Source organism: Dromiciops gliroides, chromosome 4, assembly GCF_019393635.1.
Source record: "Dromiciops gliroides isolate mDroGli1 chromosome 4, mDroGli1.pri, whole genome shotgun sequence".
Taxonomy (NCBI): Eukaryota; Metazoa; Chordata; class Mammalia; order Microbiotheria; family Microbiotheriidae; genus Dromiciops; species Dromiciops gliroides.
The window spans coordinates 451,051,117-451,061,116 of record NC_057864.1 but is presented as its reverse complement, the minus strand read 5'-3'; the positions used below and the strand labels follow the sequence as shown (position 1 = coordinate 451,061,116).

The following is a 10,000-nucleotide window of genomic DNA, read 5'->3' as shown; positions in this document are numbered from 1 at the left end:
TCTCGGTCTCTCTCTCTCTCTCTCTCTCTCTCTCTCTCTCTCTCTGTCCCTGTCTCTCTGTCTCTCTGTCTCTCTTGCTAGCCTGAAAATTTGGGGGGAAATGGAAAAAACTCCGTCCATTCGGGCTGAGGCGCAGAACCGTAGAACCGCGTGCAACACGGAACGCTCCAAGCTTAGTTAACAGATGCATGAGGGGTTGGGGGTTGGGATGATGGCCCAAGAAAGCCCCTTCTTCTTCTTCAGGGGGCTGGAGGAGGTCGGAGAGATTCAAAGAGGGAAATTTAAAAGCCACAATCCTCATAAGTAAGAGAAATCGACGAGGATGGGATTCGAACCCACGCGTGCAGAGCACAATGGATTAGCAGTCCATCGCCTTAACCACTCGGCCACCTCGTCCCGCTAGAAGCCCTCCCACCCACACGATACACAGGTAATAGGCACAACCGCGGACGAACAGGCCATAGAGGCCGGCAGGTCTTTCCAAATTGTTCCAATTCCTCTATTGTCAATGCTGCACGGCTGGCCTGTCGGGAAGACACTGCACTGCTCTCTGTAACAGCCTTCCTCATTCTCTGGCACTGCAAAAGATATGTTTTGCATATCTTCCTAAGGAAGAGGATGCTCAACACGCCCATTCAGGAATACGCGGACGAAGGTTGCTTGGTGTGGGGGTGCCAGGAGGGGATGGAGTACACACATTGGGGGCGAGGCGGGGGGCAGGCAACAAGGGACAAAAGCGATCAAAGGGGAACCGCGTAGAAGAGGAACCCGCCCGTGGGGTGGGGGTTGGTAAGGGGCTTTTGGGGGGGGGGCACTGCCAAGATAGAGTGCAAAAAAAGAAAGGGAAAAGACTCCAGCAGGGAGACACCTACGACACAAGACAAGGAAGGAAGGGAAGAAAGGAAGGAAAGAAGAAAGGCAGGAAGGCAGGCAGGCAGGAAGCAAGGAAGGAAGGAAAGGCTAGGAAGGAAAGAAGAAAGGAAGAAAGGCAGGCAGGCAGGAAGGAAGGAAAAGAAGGAAGGGACGGAGGGAGGGAGGAAGGGAAGAAGGGAGGAGGAGAGGGAAGGAAGGGGAGAAGGAAGGAAAGAGAGGAAGGAAGGGATGAAGGGAGGGAGGAAAGGAGGGAGGAGAGAGAAGGAAGGAAGGAAGGAAGGAAGGAAGGAAGGAAGGAAGGAAGGAAGGAAGGAAGGAAGGAAGGAAGGAAGGAAGGAAGGAAGGAAGGAAGGAAGGAAGGAAGGAAGGAAGGAAGGAAGGAAGGAAGGAAGGAAGGAAGGAAGGAAGGAAGAAAGGAAGGAAGGAAGGAAGGAAGGAAGGAAGGAAGGAAGGAAGGAAGGAAGGAAGGAAGGAAGGAAGGAAGGAGAGGGAAGGAAGGGAGGAAAGGGGAGGAAAGGGGAGGAAGGCAGGCAGGCAGCTAGGAAGGGATTTATTTCTGTTTCATCTTTCTTGTTATTATTAAATACCAGGCACTAAGTTTTGTCACAGAAGACAAAAGATCTTAGTTATTGGAACGAGGTCAACCGGTCAAATTTGCTCTGAGCACTGCTCCAATTTCTCATGGCACAGTTTACAGTTTTACAATTTTATAGGGGGAAAGGGTCAGGTTTGGGGGTTTCTCTGTTTCATTCTCAAACTGCCACGTCTCTGCTTTACACCCCAAAACAATGTGCCTCATCACAGGCTTCCTTGTGATTTCAGAGGATGTCTTTGTCCAGTCAGTCCTAATGATCAAGGTTGCTCCAAGAAGGAGTCAGTCGTCCTTTCTCCTCATTATCTGTATTTTCTCCATTGCTGCATAGACATGGGAGGTCAATGGCTTTTGTTGACAGAGCTTTGCTTTGATCTTATCTCTTGTATAGGACGTGTCAACTGCTCTTTTTCTACCTACGTTCCAGCTGCTGCTCTCTTTGGCATCCGGGTGATGCACAGAAGTAGAATTTTCTATCCTTTCCGCTTTTAAATTTTCGTTTCAATTCTGATTTGCAAGACGCGGGCAAACATACGTAGAGCTATAGTACACCCCCTACCCGCGGCATCTTGCTGACGGCTTGGAGACACACACACACACACACACACAGAGAGAGAGAGAGAGAGAGAGAGAGAGAGAGAGAGAGAGAGAGAGAGGCCCTGGACACTCCCTAGACTACTCCAATTAAGGCACAGAGAGCTGACAGGCTAGCGTGCTGAAATGAACACAGGACGTAGAGTATTTGAATCAAGTCCCCGACACTTTGTGATTGTTTTGAACTCGTGCGAGTCACTTCAGGATGTCCTCCCCAAAACTGCTTTTTTTTTTGGGGGGGGGGTGGGGTGGAGGGTGGAGAAGGAAGGTGGGAAGGCAGGAGGAACGGAAGGAAGGAGGGTCGAGCTATGCTCAGGTATACAAAGTAAAGGAGGTGCTGACCCTGGGGATTGGCTCAGAATTTTCAGGGCGGCCAGGAAAAAAAAGAAGTACACACCAAGGTTCCACCGAGATTTGAACTCGGATCGCTGGATTCAGAGTCCAGAGTGCTAACCATTACACCATGGAACCGGCACATGAAACGTTTCCTTCCGGGTTTTATTCGACGCTACCAAAACCCGCCACCCACTGGGGATTCGCTTAGTTACTTCTTCCTACTACTCAACAGGTTTCCATGTCCAAAGTCTGGCAGAGACTGCGCCACTAAGGCAATTAACCTCTCTCCTCTTAGCCCGCCCCCTGCCTACAGTCGCCCTCGAAGTCGGCCCTCAAGGAATCGCACAGAGAATAAATCGTACACCTGGCTCTCTTCTGACAGATGGATCCCTACACGAACCGAACCGGTCTCCATACCATCCCCACCTTCTTCTGTCCCCCTTCCGTCTCTCTCTCCTCCTCTACCCCTTTTCCCCTTCTCTTCTTTCGTTTCCCCTCACCGACCCCCATACCCCGCACCCCAACACCCCGCGCTCACCTAACTCAACGGGCCTCCCTCCTCTGAACGAAAACCGAGGTTTTCCTGGAGAGAAATGAAATGCAGCAAGACGGGGAAGACCTTTCCAGGTGGAATCCGCACACCCTGCCCGCTCCGACACCCCACCCCCTCACCCCCCAGCACAAAGTTCACTCTGCGTTAATTGATTGTTTTGGGTACACGGGACGGACAGACCAGCGGGCGGGCGGACTGACAGAAGCACACAAATAAGTCAGCATTTGTACAGTGCCTTCAGATTTGCTAAGCGTTTTAAAACCCCCATGTTATCCCATTTGAACCTCACAATCTCCCTTCTAGCAGATGGGAGAGTCATGGAGTCATCTGGGAGCGGAAAGAGACCGCTTCTTGTCCTTCACTTTAGTCCCAGACAATTCCTCGGTCCCACTGCGCGGGCTCTATTTTGGGAGAGAGGAACCAAAAAGAGGTCCCACCGAGATTTGAACTCAGATCGCTGGATTCAAAGTCCAGAGTGCTAACCATTACACCATGGGACCTTTGGTGACAAAGTGGCGATTAATGACACTCTTTGTTTGTTAGATTAGTTCTCCGAGAAACTAGTTTCACTCGTCTTTCAAGAGCTTGGAGTTTCGGGTTTGTCAATGACAATGACATTCCCTATACTGCAACTGGATAGTGGAGGAAAGCTGGGAATTTGCCTGAGGTCTCCCAAATTTCCCTAGGAACCATGTTTAACTAAGCCTCAAAACGGATTCTGGAGCCACAAAATGTACAAAAAAAAACAACAACAAAACCGAGTGAAGCAATCTTCTGACTTAAGATAAACTAGGTTTTCAGGAAAGGTCTGTCTCACTGTGGCAAAAGGGCAGTGCAGTGTCGAGGGTGTCTGGGCAAGCCAGTGGAAGGCTCTTAGCTACAGCACAGATCAGCAGCTGAGGACTCTGGGTCTTGCCTCAGCAGGCTAGTGGTACAGAAGGCCAGTTGTGAGGTCTCCAGCCCCATTGCAGAAGGCAATCTGCCATCTGGGGTATCTGGTACACAATGGGCACAAGTAGGCTGGGCCACCGCAGTGCAGTGAACAAACCTGGAGCTTTTGAGGTCTCAGAGCAGAAAGCCAGTGATCAGGCCACTGGTCCCCAGCAAGAGACGGTGCCCCCTGCACTCCAGGAACAGAGCCCAAGTTTAAAAAGCACCAAATGGGCTAAAATATGAGTAAGAAACAGAAAATAACACTCATCATAGAAAGCTACTATGGCAACAGGGAAGACCAAAACACAAACTTGGAAGGACAGCAATTTCAAAATGCCTACATAGAAGCCTCAGAAAGGAAGATGAACTGGTCTCCAGACCAAAAAGCCCTCTTGGAAGAGCTCAAAAAGAATTTCATTAATCAAATAAGAGGTAGAAGAGAAATTGGGGGCAGCAGTAGGATGAAATTTATACAAGAGAAAGTCAGTAGCTTGAAAAAGAAAACAATTGCTTAACAAATACATTTCACAAAATAGAAAAGGAGGTGCAAAAGTTAACTGAGGGAAATAGTTCCTTAAGAATTAGAATTGGGAGATAGAAGCTATTGACTCAATGAGACATCAAGGAAGCAATAAAGCAGAATCAAAAGAATGTAAAAGTAGAAGAAAATGTAAAATACCTTATCAGAAAAATAACAGACTTGGAACATAGATCTAGAATTGACACATTAAGAATTATTCGACTACCTGTGGGCCATGATCAAAAAAAAGAACCTGGACAGCATATTTCAGGAAAATATCAAGAAGAACTGCCCTGATATCCTAGAAAACAAAGCAAAAAATAGTCATGGAAAGAATCCACCAAATGCCTTCTAAAAGAGAAACTGCAAGCAATGTTGTAGCTAAATTCCAGAAGTATCAGGTGAAACAGCAAATACTGCAAGCAGCCAGAAAGAAACAATTTCAATACCAATGAACCACAATCAGTATTACACAGGACCTGACAGCTTCAACATTAAAGGATCAAAGGCAGGCAGGAGGGCAAAAGAGCTTGAATTGTAGACAAGAATCTACTACCCAGCAAAATTGGACATAATCTTTCAGGTGGAAAGATGGACATTCAAGAAATAAGGAGTTTAAAAATTTCCTGATCAAAAGTCCACAAATGAACAAAGTTCAATCTTAAAAAACAAGACTCAAGGGAAACATAAAAAGGGAAAACAGGGAAAAAGCAAAACAGGTTGTTCAATAAGGTTTAATATTTACATCCCTACACATGAAGAAGATTCTCATAACCCTTGAGAACCATATGTATATTAGGGCAGTATACATAAATAGAGGGTGTGGGTATAGGATGATTTTGATATGATCATATAAAAAAACTTAAGGGGTGACAAAAAAGGATTGTACTGGGAGAAAAGGCAAAAGGAGGCAGAATGGGATAAATCACATCATATGAAGAGGCACAAAAGACCTGTTACTATAGAGGGAAAGAAGGAAGGGGTTGAGAATTGTTTCAACCATAATCTCATTGGATTTGACTCAAAAAGGGAAAAAAACATACACACTCAGTTGGGTCTGGAAATTTATCTTACCCTATAGGGAAATAAGAGAGGAAAGGGAAAAGAAAAGGGGAGAAGTGCAGATAGAAGGAAGAAGGCAGAGGTAGAAGGGAAAAGGGAGACAAAAAGGGAGGTGGGGCTGACAGAAGGGAGGGCAGAGAGAGGGAGGTGGTGGCCAGAAGCAAAAAAACTAGTGAAAAGCGAAAGAACAAAAGGAGAGAGAAAAATATTTTAAAAGGACAAAATAGGATAGTTGGCAATATACAGATAGTAATAATAACTGTGAATGTAAATGGGATATCAGAATGGAAGTGGCTAGCAGAAGTAGATTAAAAACCCAGTACTGTAGGGCCATTAGGTGGTGCAGTGGATAAAGCACCAGCCCTGGATTCAGGAATCAGATACTTGACACTACCTGTATGACCCTGGGCAAGTCGATTGATACTCATTACCCTGTCAAAAACAAACAAAAAACAGTACTGTAACTGAATGAAAGCTGATTCACACCATGGAGCTAGATCTTCAAGAGAGTAGGTAGCAAAGATCCATTTTGTTTAAAAGCTAAGACACAAAGCTAGGATTTAACTGATGTAAATGGATCCTATTGGACAACTGTCCCCAAAGCACAGCCATAAGCAACCTTAAGAGGTGGCCTTTTGCTTCCATGTGAAAAGTGAAGTCTATAAAGAATCTTTGCCAACTTCTAGAAAGCAATTTAGTCTGGTGGGCTCAGAGTCTTAGCAGAGATTTCCCCACTAGAGGACACAGGGTTTCCATCGTTCTTCTATTCATCTTTTGAAATTAACTATTCATTGAAGATTTCTGTTACTATCCTTCGCTTAGGTAGCTTGCTGCCTTTCTGGGTGCTAACACCCTCCAAAGAATTAGAATCCAGGTTTCATAAGTGAAATAAACTGAGCATTTGCAGACAAAGGGGGGGTGGGGAGGAGTGGCCCCTGTATACCAGGGGTGGTGCGTTCAACTCTTAGGCAGATTGAAGGAGAGTTGATTTTATTTTATTTTTTCTCTTTTATACGATTTCCTTCTGGCATCTTTCTGGATGTCCCTTAGACATTTTAAACCCAATATGTCCAAAACAGAGCTCATTTTCTTTCCCTAAAATCCTAACCTCTTTTGAACTTTCTTCTTACACTTTAGTGTACCACCATTTTCCTGAGGCTTTCAGGTTCCATTCCTCACTCTGTCTCCCCCCCAGTTCAACCCTGTTCGTCAAGATTTTGTAGATTTAATTTTCGACACGTCTCTCCTATACACCCCCCCCCCCTTACACTAACTCTTCCATCACACTGGTGCAGGATCTCATCGCTAAACACATGGACAATTTAAACCTGTTGATTGGCCTTTCTGCCGCATCTAAGCAGCCCACTTCAGTCCACCCCTACACTCCACAATTGTATTATTCTTCGTAAAGAGTAGATCCAACCAAATAAACACCATTTCCCATTCGATCCACTACAGAGGATCTCTATTGTCTCCACAATCAAATGTAGAATCCTCTGTAGAGCATTCGAATTCCTTCTCAACCTGGCCCTTTGAGCTCTTAAGGCTTAGCTCATAGTAGATGTTTGGTGATTGATTGGATGTGACTCTTCTCCCGACCCTTCCAGACCCGTGTTGAAAACGTTGAGCAAGCTCCAAGGGGGTAGATCAGCTTTCATTCAGTTGCAGTATAGGGAATGTCATTGTCATTGACAAACCCGAAACTCCAAGCTCTTGAAAGACGAGTGAAACTAGTTTCTCGGAGAACTAATCTAACAAACAAAGAGTGTCATTAATCGCCACTTTGTCACCAAAGGTCCCATGGTGTAATGGTTAGCACTCTGGACTTTGAATCCAGCGATCTGAGTTCAAATCTCGGTGGGACCTCTTTTTTGTTCCTCTCTCCCAAAATAGAGCCCGCGCAGTGGGACGAGGAATTGTCTGGGACTAAAGTGAAGGACAAGAAGCGGTCTCTTTCCGCTCCCAGATGACTCCATGACTCTCCCATCTGCTAGAAGGGAGATTGTGAGGTTCAAATGGGATAACATGGGGGTTTTAAAACGCTTAGCAAATCTGAAGGCACTGTACAAATGCAGACTTATTTTGTGTGCTTCTGTCAGTCCGCCCGCCCGCTGGTCTGTCCGTCCCGTGTACCCAAAACAATCAATTAACGCAGATGTGAACTTTGTGCTGGGGGGTGAGGGGGTGGGGGGTGTCGGAGCGGGGCAGGGTGTGCGGGATTCCACCTGGAAAGGTCTTCCCGTCTTGCTGCATTTCATTTCTCTCCAGGAAAACCTCGGTTTTCGTTTCAGAGGAGGGAGGCCCGTTGAGTTAGAGTGAGCGCGGGGTGTTGGGGTGCGGGGTATGGGGGTCGGTGAGGGGAAACGAAAGAAGAGAAGGGGAAAGGGGGTAGAGGAGGAGAGAGAGACGGAAGGGGGACAGAAGAAGGTGGGGATGGTATGGAGACCGGTTCGGTTCGTGTAGGGATCCATCTGTCAGAAGAGAGCCAGGTGTACGATTTATTCTCTGTGCGATTCCTTGAGGGCCGACTTCCGAGGGCGACTGTAGGCAGGGGGCGGGCTAAGAGGAGAGAGGTTAATTGCCTTAGTGGCGCAGTCTCTGCCAGACTTTGACATGGAAACCTGTTGAGTAAGTAGGAAGAAGTAACTAAGCGAATCCCCAGTGGGTGGGGGTTTTGGTAGCGTCGAATAAAACCCGGAAGGAAACGTTTCATGTGCCGGTTCCCTGGTGTAATGGTTAGCACTCTGGACTCTGAATCCAGCGATCCGAGTTCAAATCTCGGTGGAACCTTGGTGTGTACTTCTTTTTTTCCTGGCCGCCTGAAAATTCTGAGCCAATCCCCAGGGTCAGCACCTCCTTTACTTTGTATACCTGAGCATAGCTCGACCCTCCTTCCTTCCGGTCCTCCTGCCTTCCCACCTTCCTTCTCACCCTCCACCCCCACCCCCCCCCCAAAAAAAAGCAGTTTGGGGAGGACATCCTGAAGTGACTCGCACGAGTTCAAAACAATCACAAAGTGTCTGGGACTTGATTCAAATACTCTACGTCCTGTGATCATTTCAGCACGCTAGCCTGTCAGCTCTCTGTGCCTTAATTGGAGTAGTCTAGGGAGTGTCCAGGGCCTCTCTCTCTCTTACTCTCTCTACTCTCTCTTCTCCTCTCTCTCCTCTCTGTGTGTGTGTGTGTGTGTGTGTCTCCAAGCCGTCAGCAAGATGCCGCGGGTAGGGGGTGTACTATAGCTCTACGTATGTTTGCCCGCGTCTTGCAAATCAGAATTGAAACGAAAATTTAAAAGCGGAAAGGATAGAAAATTCTACTTCTGTGCATCACCCGGATGCCAAAGAGAGCAGCAGCTGGAACGTAGGTAGAAAAAGAGCAGTTGACACGTCCTATACAAGAGATAAGATCAAAGCAAAGCTCTGTCAACAAAAGCCATTGACCTCCCATGTCTATGCAGCAATGGAGAAAATACAGATAATGAGGAGAAAGGACGACTGACTCCTTCTTGGAGCAACCTTGATCATTAGGACTGACTGGACAAAGACATCCTCTGAAATCACAAGGAAGCCTGTGATGAGGCACATTGTTTTGGGGTGTAAAGCAGAGACGTGGCAGTTTGAGAATGAAACAGAGAAACCCCCAAACCTGACCCTTTCCCCCTATAAAATTGTAAAACTGTAAACTGTGCCATGAGAAATTGGAGCAGTGCTCAGAGCAAATTGACCGGTTGACCTCGTTCCAATAACTAAGATCTTTTGTCTTCTGTGACAAAACTTAGTGCCTGGTATTTAATAATAACAAGAAAGATGAAACAGAAATAAATCCCTTCCTAGCTGCCTGCCTGCCTTCCTCCCCTTTCCTCCCCTTTCCTCCCTTCCTTCCCTCTCCTTCCTTCCTTCCTTCCTTCCTTCCTTCCTTCCTTCCTTCCTTCCTTTCCTTCCTTCCTTTCCTTCCTTCCTTTCTTCCTTCCTTCCTTCCTTCCTTCCTTCCTTTCCTTCCTTCCTTCCTTCCTTCCTTCCTTCTTCCTTCCTTCCTTCCTTCCTTCCTTCCTTCCTTCCTTCCTTCCTTCCTTCCTTCCTTCCTTCCTTCCTTCCTTCCTTCCTTCCTTCCTTCCTTCTCTCTCCTCCCTCCTTTCCTCCCTCCCTTCATCCCTTCCTTCCTCTCTTTCCTTCCTTCTCCCCTTCCTTCCCTCTCCTCCTCCCTTCTTCCCTTCCTCCCTCCCTCCGTCCCTTCCTTCTTTTCCTTCCTTCCTGCCTGCCTGCCTTTCTTCCTTTCTTCTTTCCTTCCTAGCCTTTCCTTCCTTCCTTGCTTCCTGCCTGCCTGCCTTCCTGCCTTTCTTCTTTCCTTCCTTTCTTCCCTTCCTTCCTTGTCTTGTGTCGTAGGTGTCTCCCTGCTGGAGTCTTTCCCTTTCTTTTTTTTGCACTCTATCTTGGCAGTGCCCCCCCCCCAAAAGCCCCTTACCAACCCCCACCCCACGGGCGGGTTCCTCTTCTACGCGGTTCCCCTTTGATCGCTTTTGTCCCTTGTTGCCTGCCCC

General features: G+C 47.2%; 5 non-coding genes across 5 annotated transcripts; 2 read left to right on the top strand and 3 right to left on the bottom strand.

Annotated features, from left to right (window-relative positions):
• Positions 1-314: 314 nt before the first annotated feature.
• TRNAS-GCU lies at positions 315-396 on the bottom strand. Its single transcript has one exon. It is a non-coding gene; the product is annotated as a tRNA-Ser (tRNA).
• Positions 397-2,458: 2,062 nt separating this feature from the next.
• Positions 2,459-2,530, bottom strand: TRNAQ-CUG. Its single transcript has one exon. It is a non-coding gene; the product is annotated as a tRNA-Gln (tRNA).
• Positions 2,531-3,376: 846 nt separating this feature from the next.
• Positions 3,377-3,448, bottom strand: TRNAQ-UUG. Its single transcript has one exon. It is a non-coding gene; the product is annotated as a tRNA-Gln (tRNA).
• Positions 3,449-7,257: 3,809 nt separating this feature from the next.
• On the top strand, positions 7,258-7,329 carry TRNAQ-UUG. Its single transcript has one exon. It is a non-coding gene; the product is annotated as a tRNA-Gln (tRNA).
• An 852-nt stretch (positions 7,330-8,181) lies between these two features.
• TRNAQ-CUG lies at positions 8,182-8,253 on the top strand. The gene has a single exon. It is a non-coding gene; the product is annotated as a tRNA-Gln (tRNA).
• Positions 8,254-10,000: the final 1,747 nt, after the last annotated feature.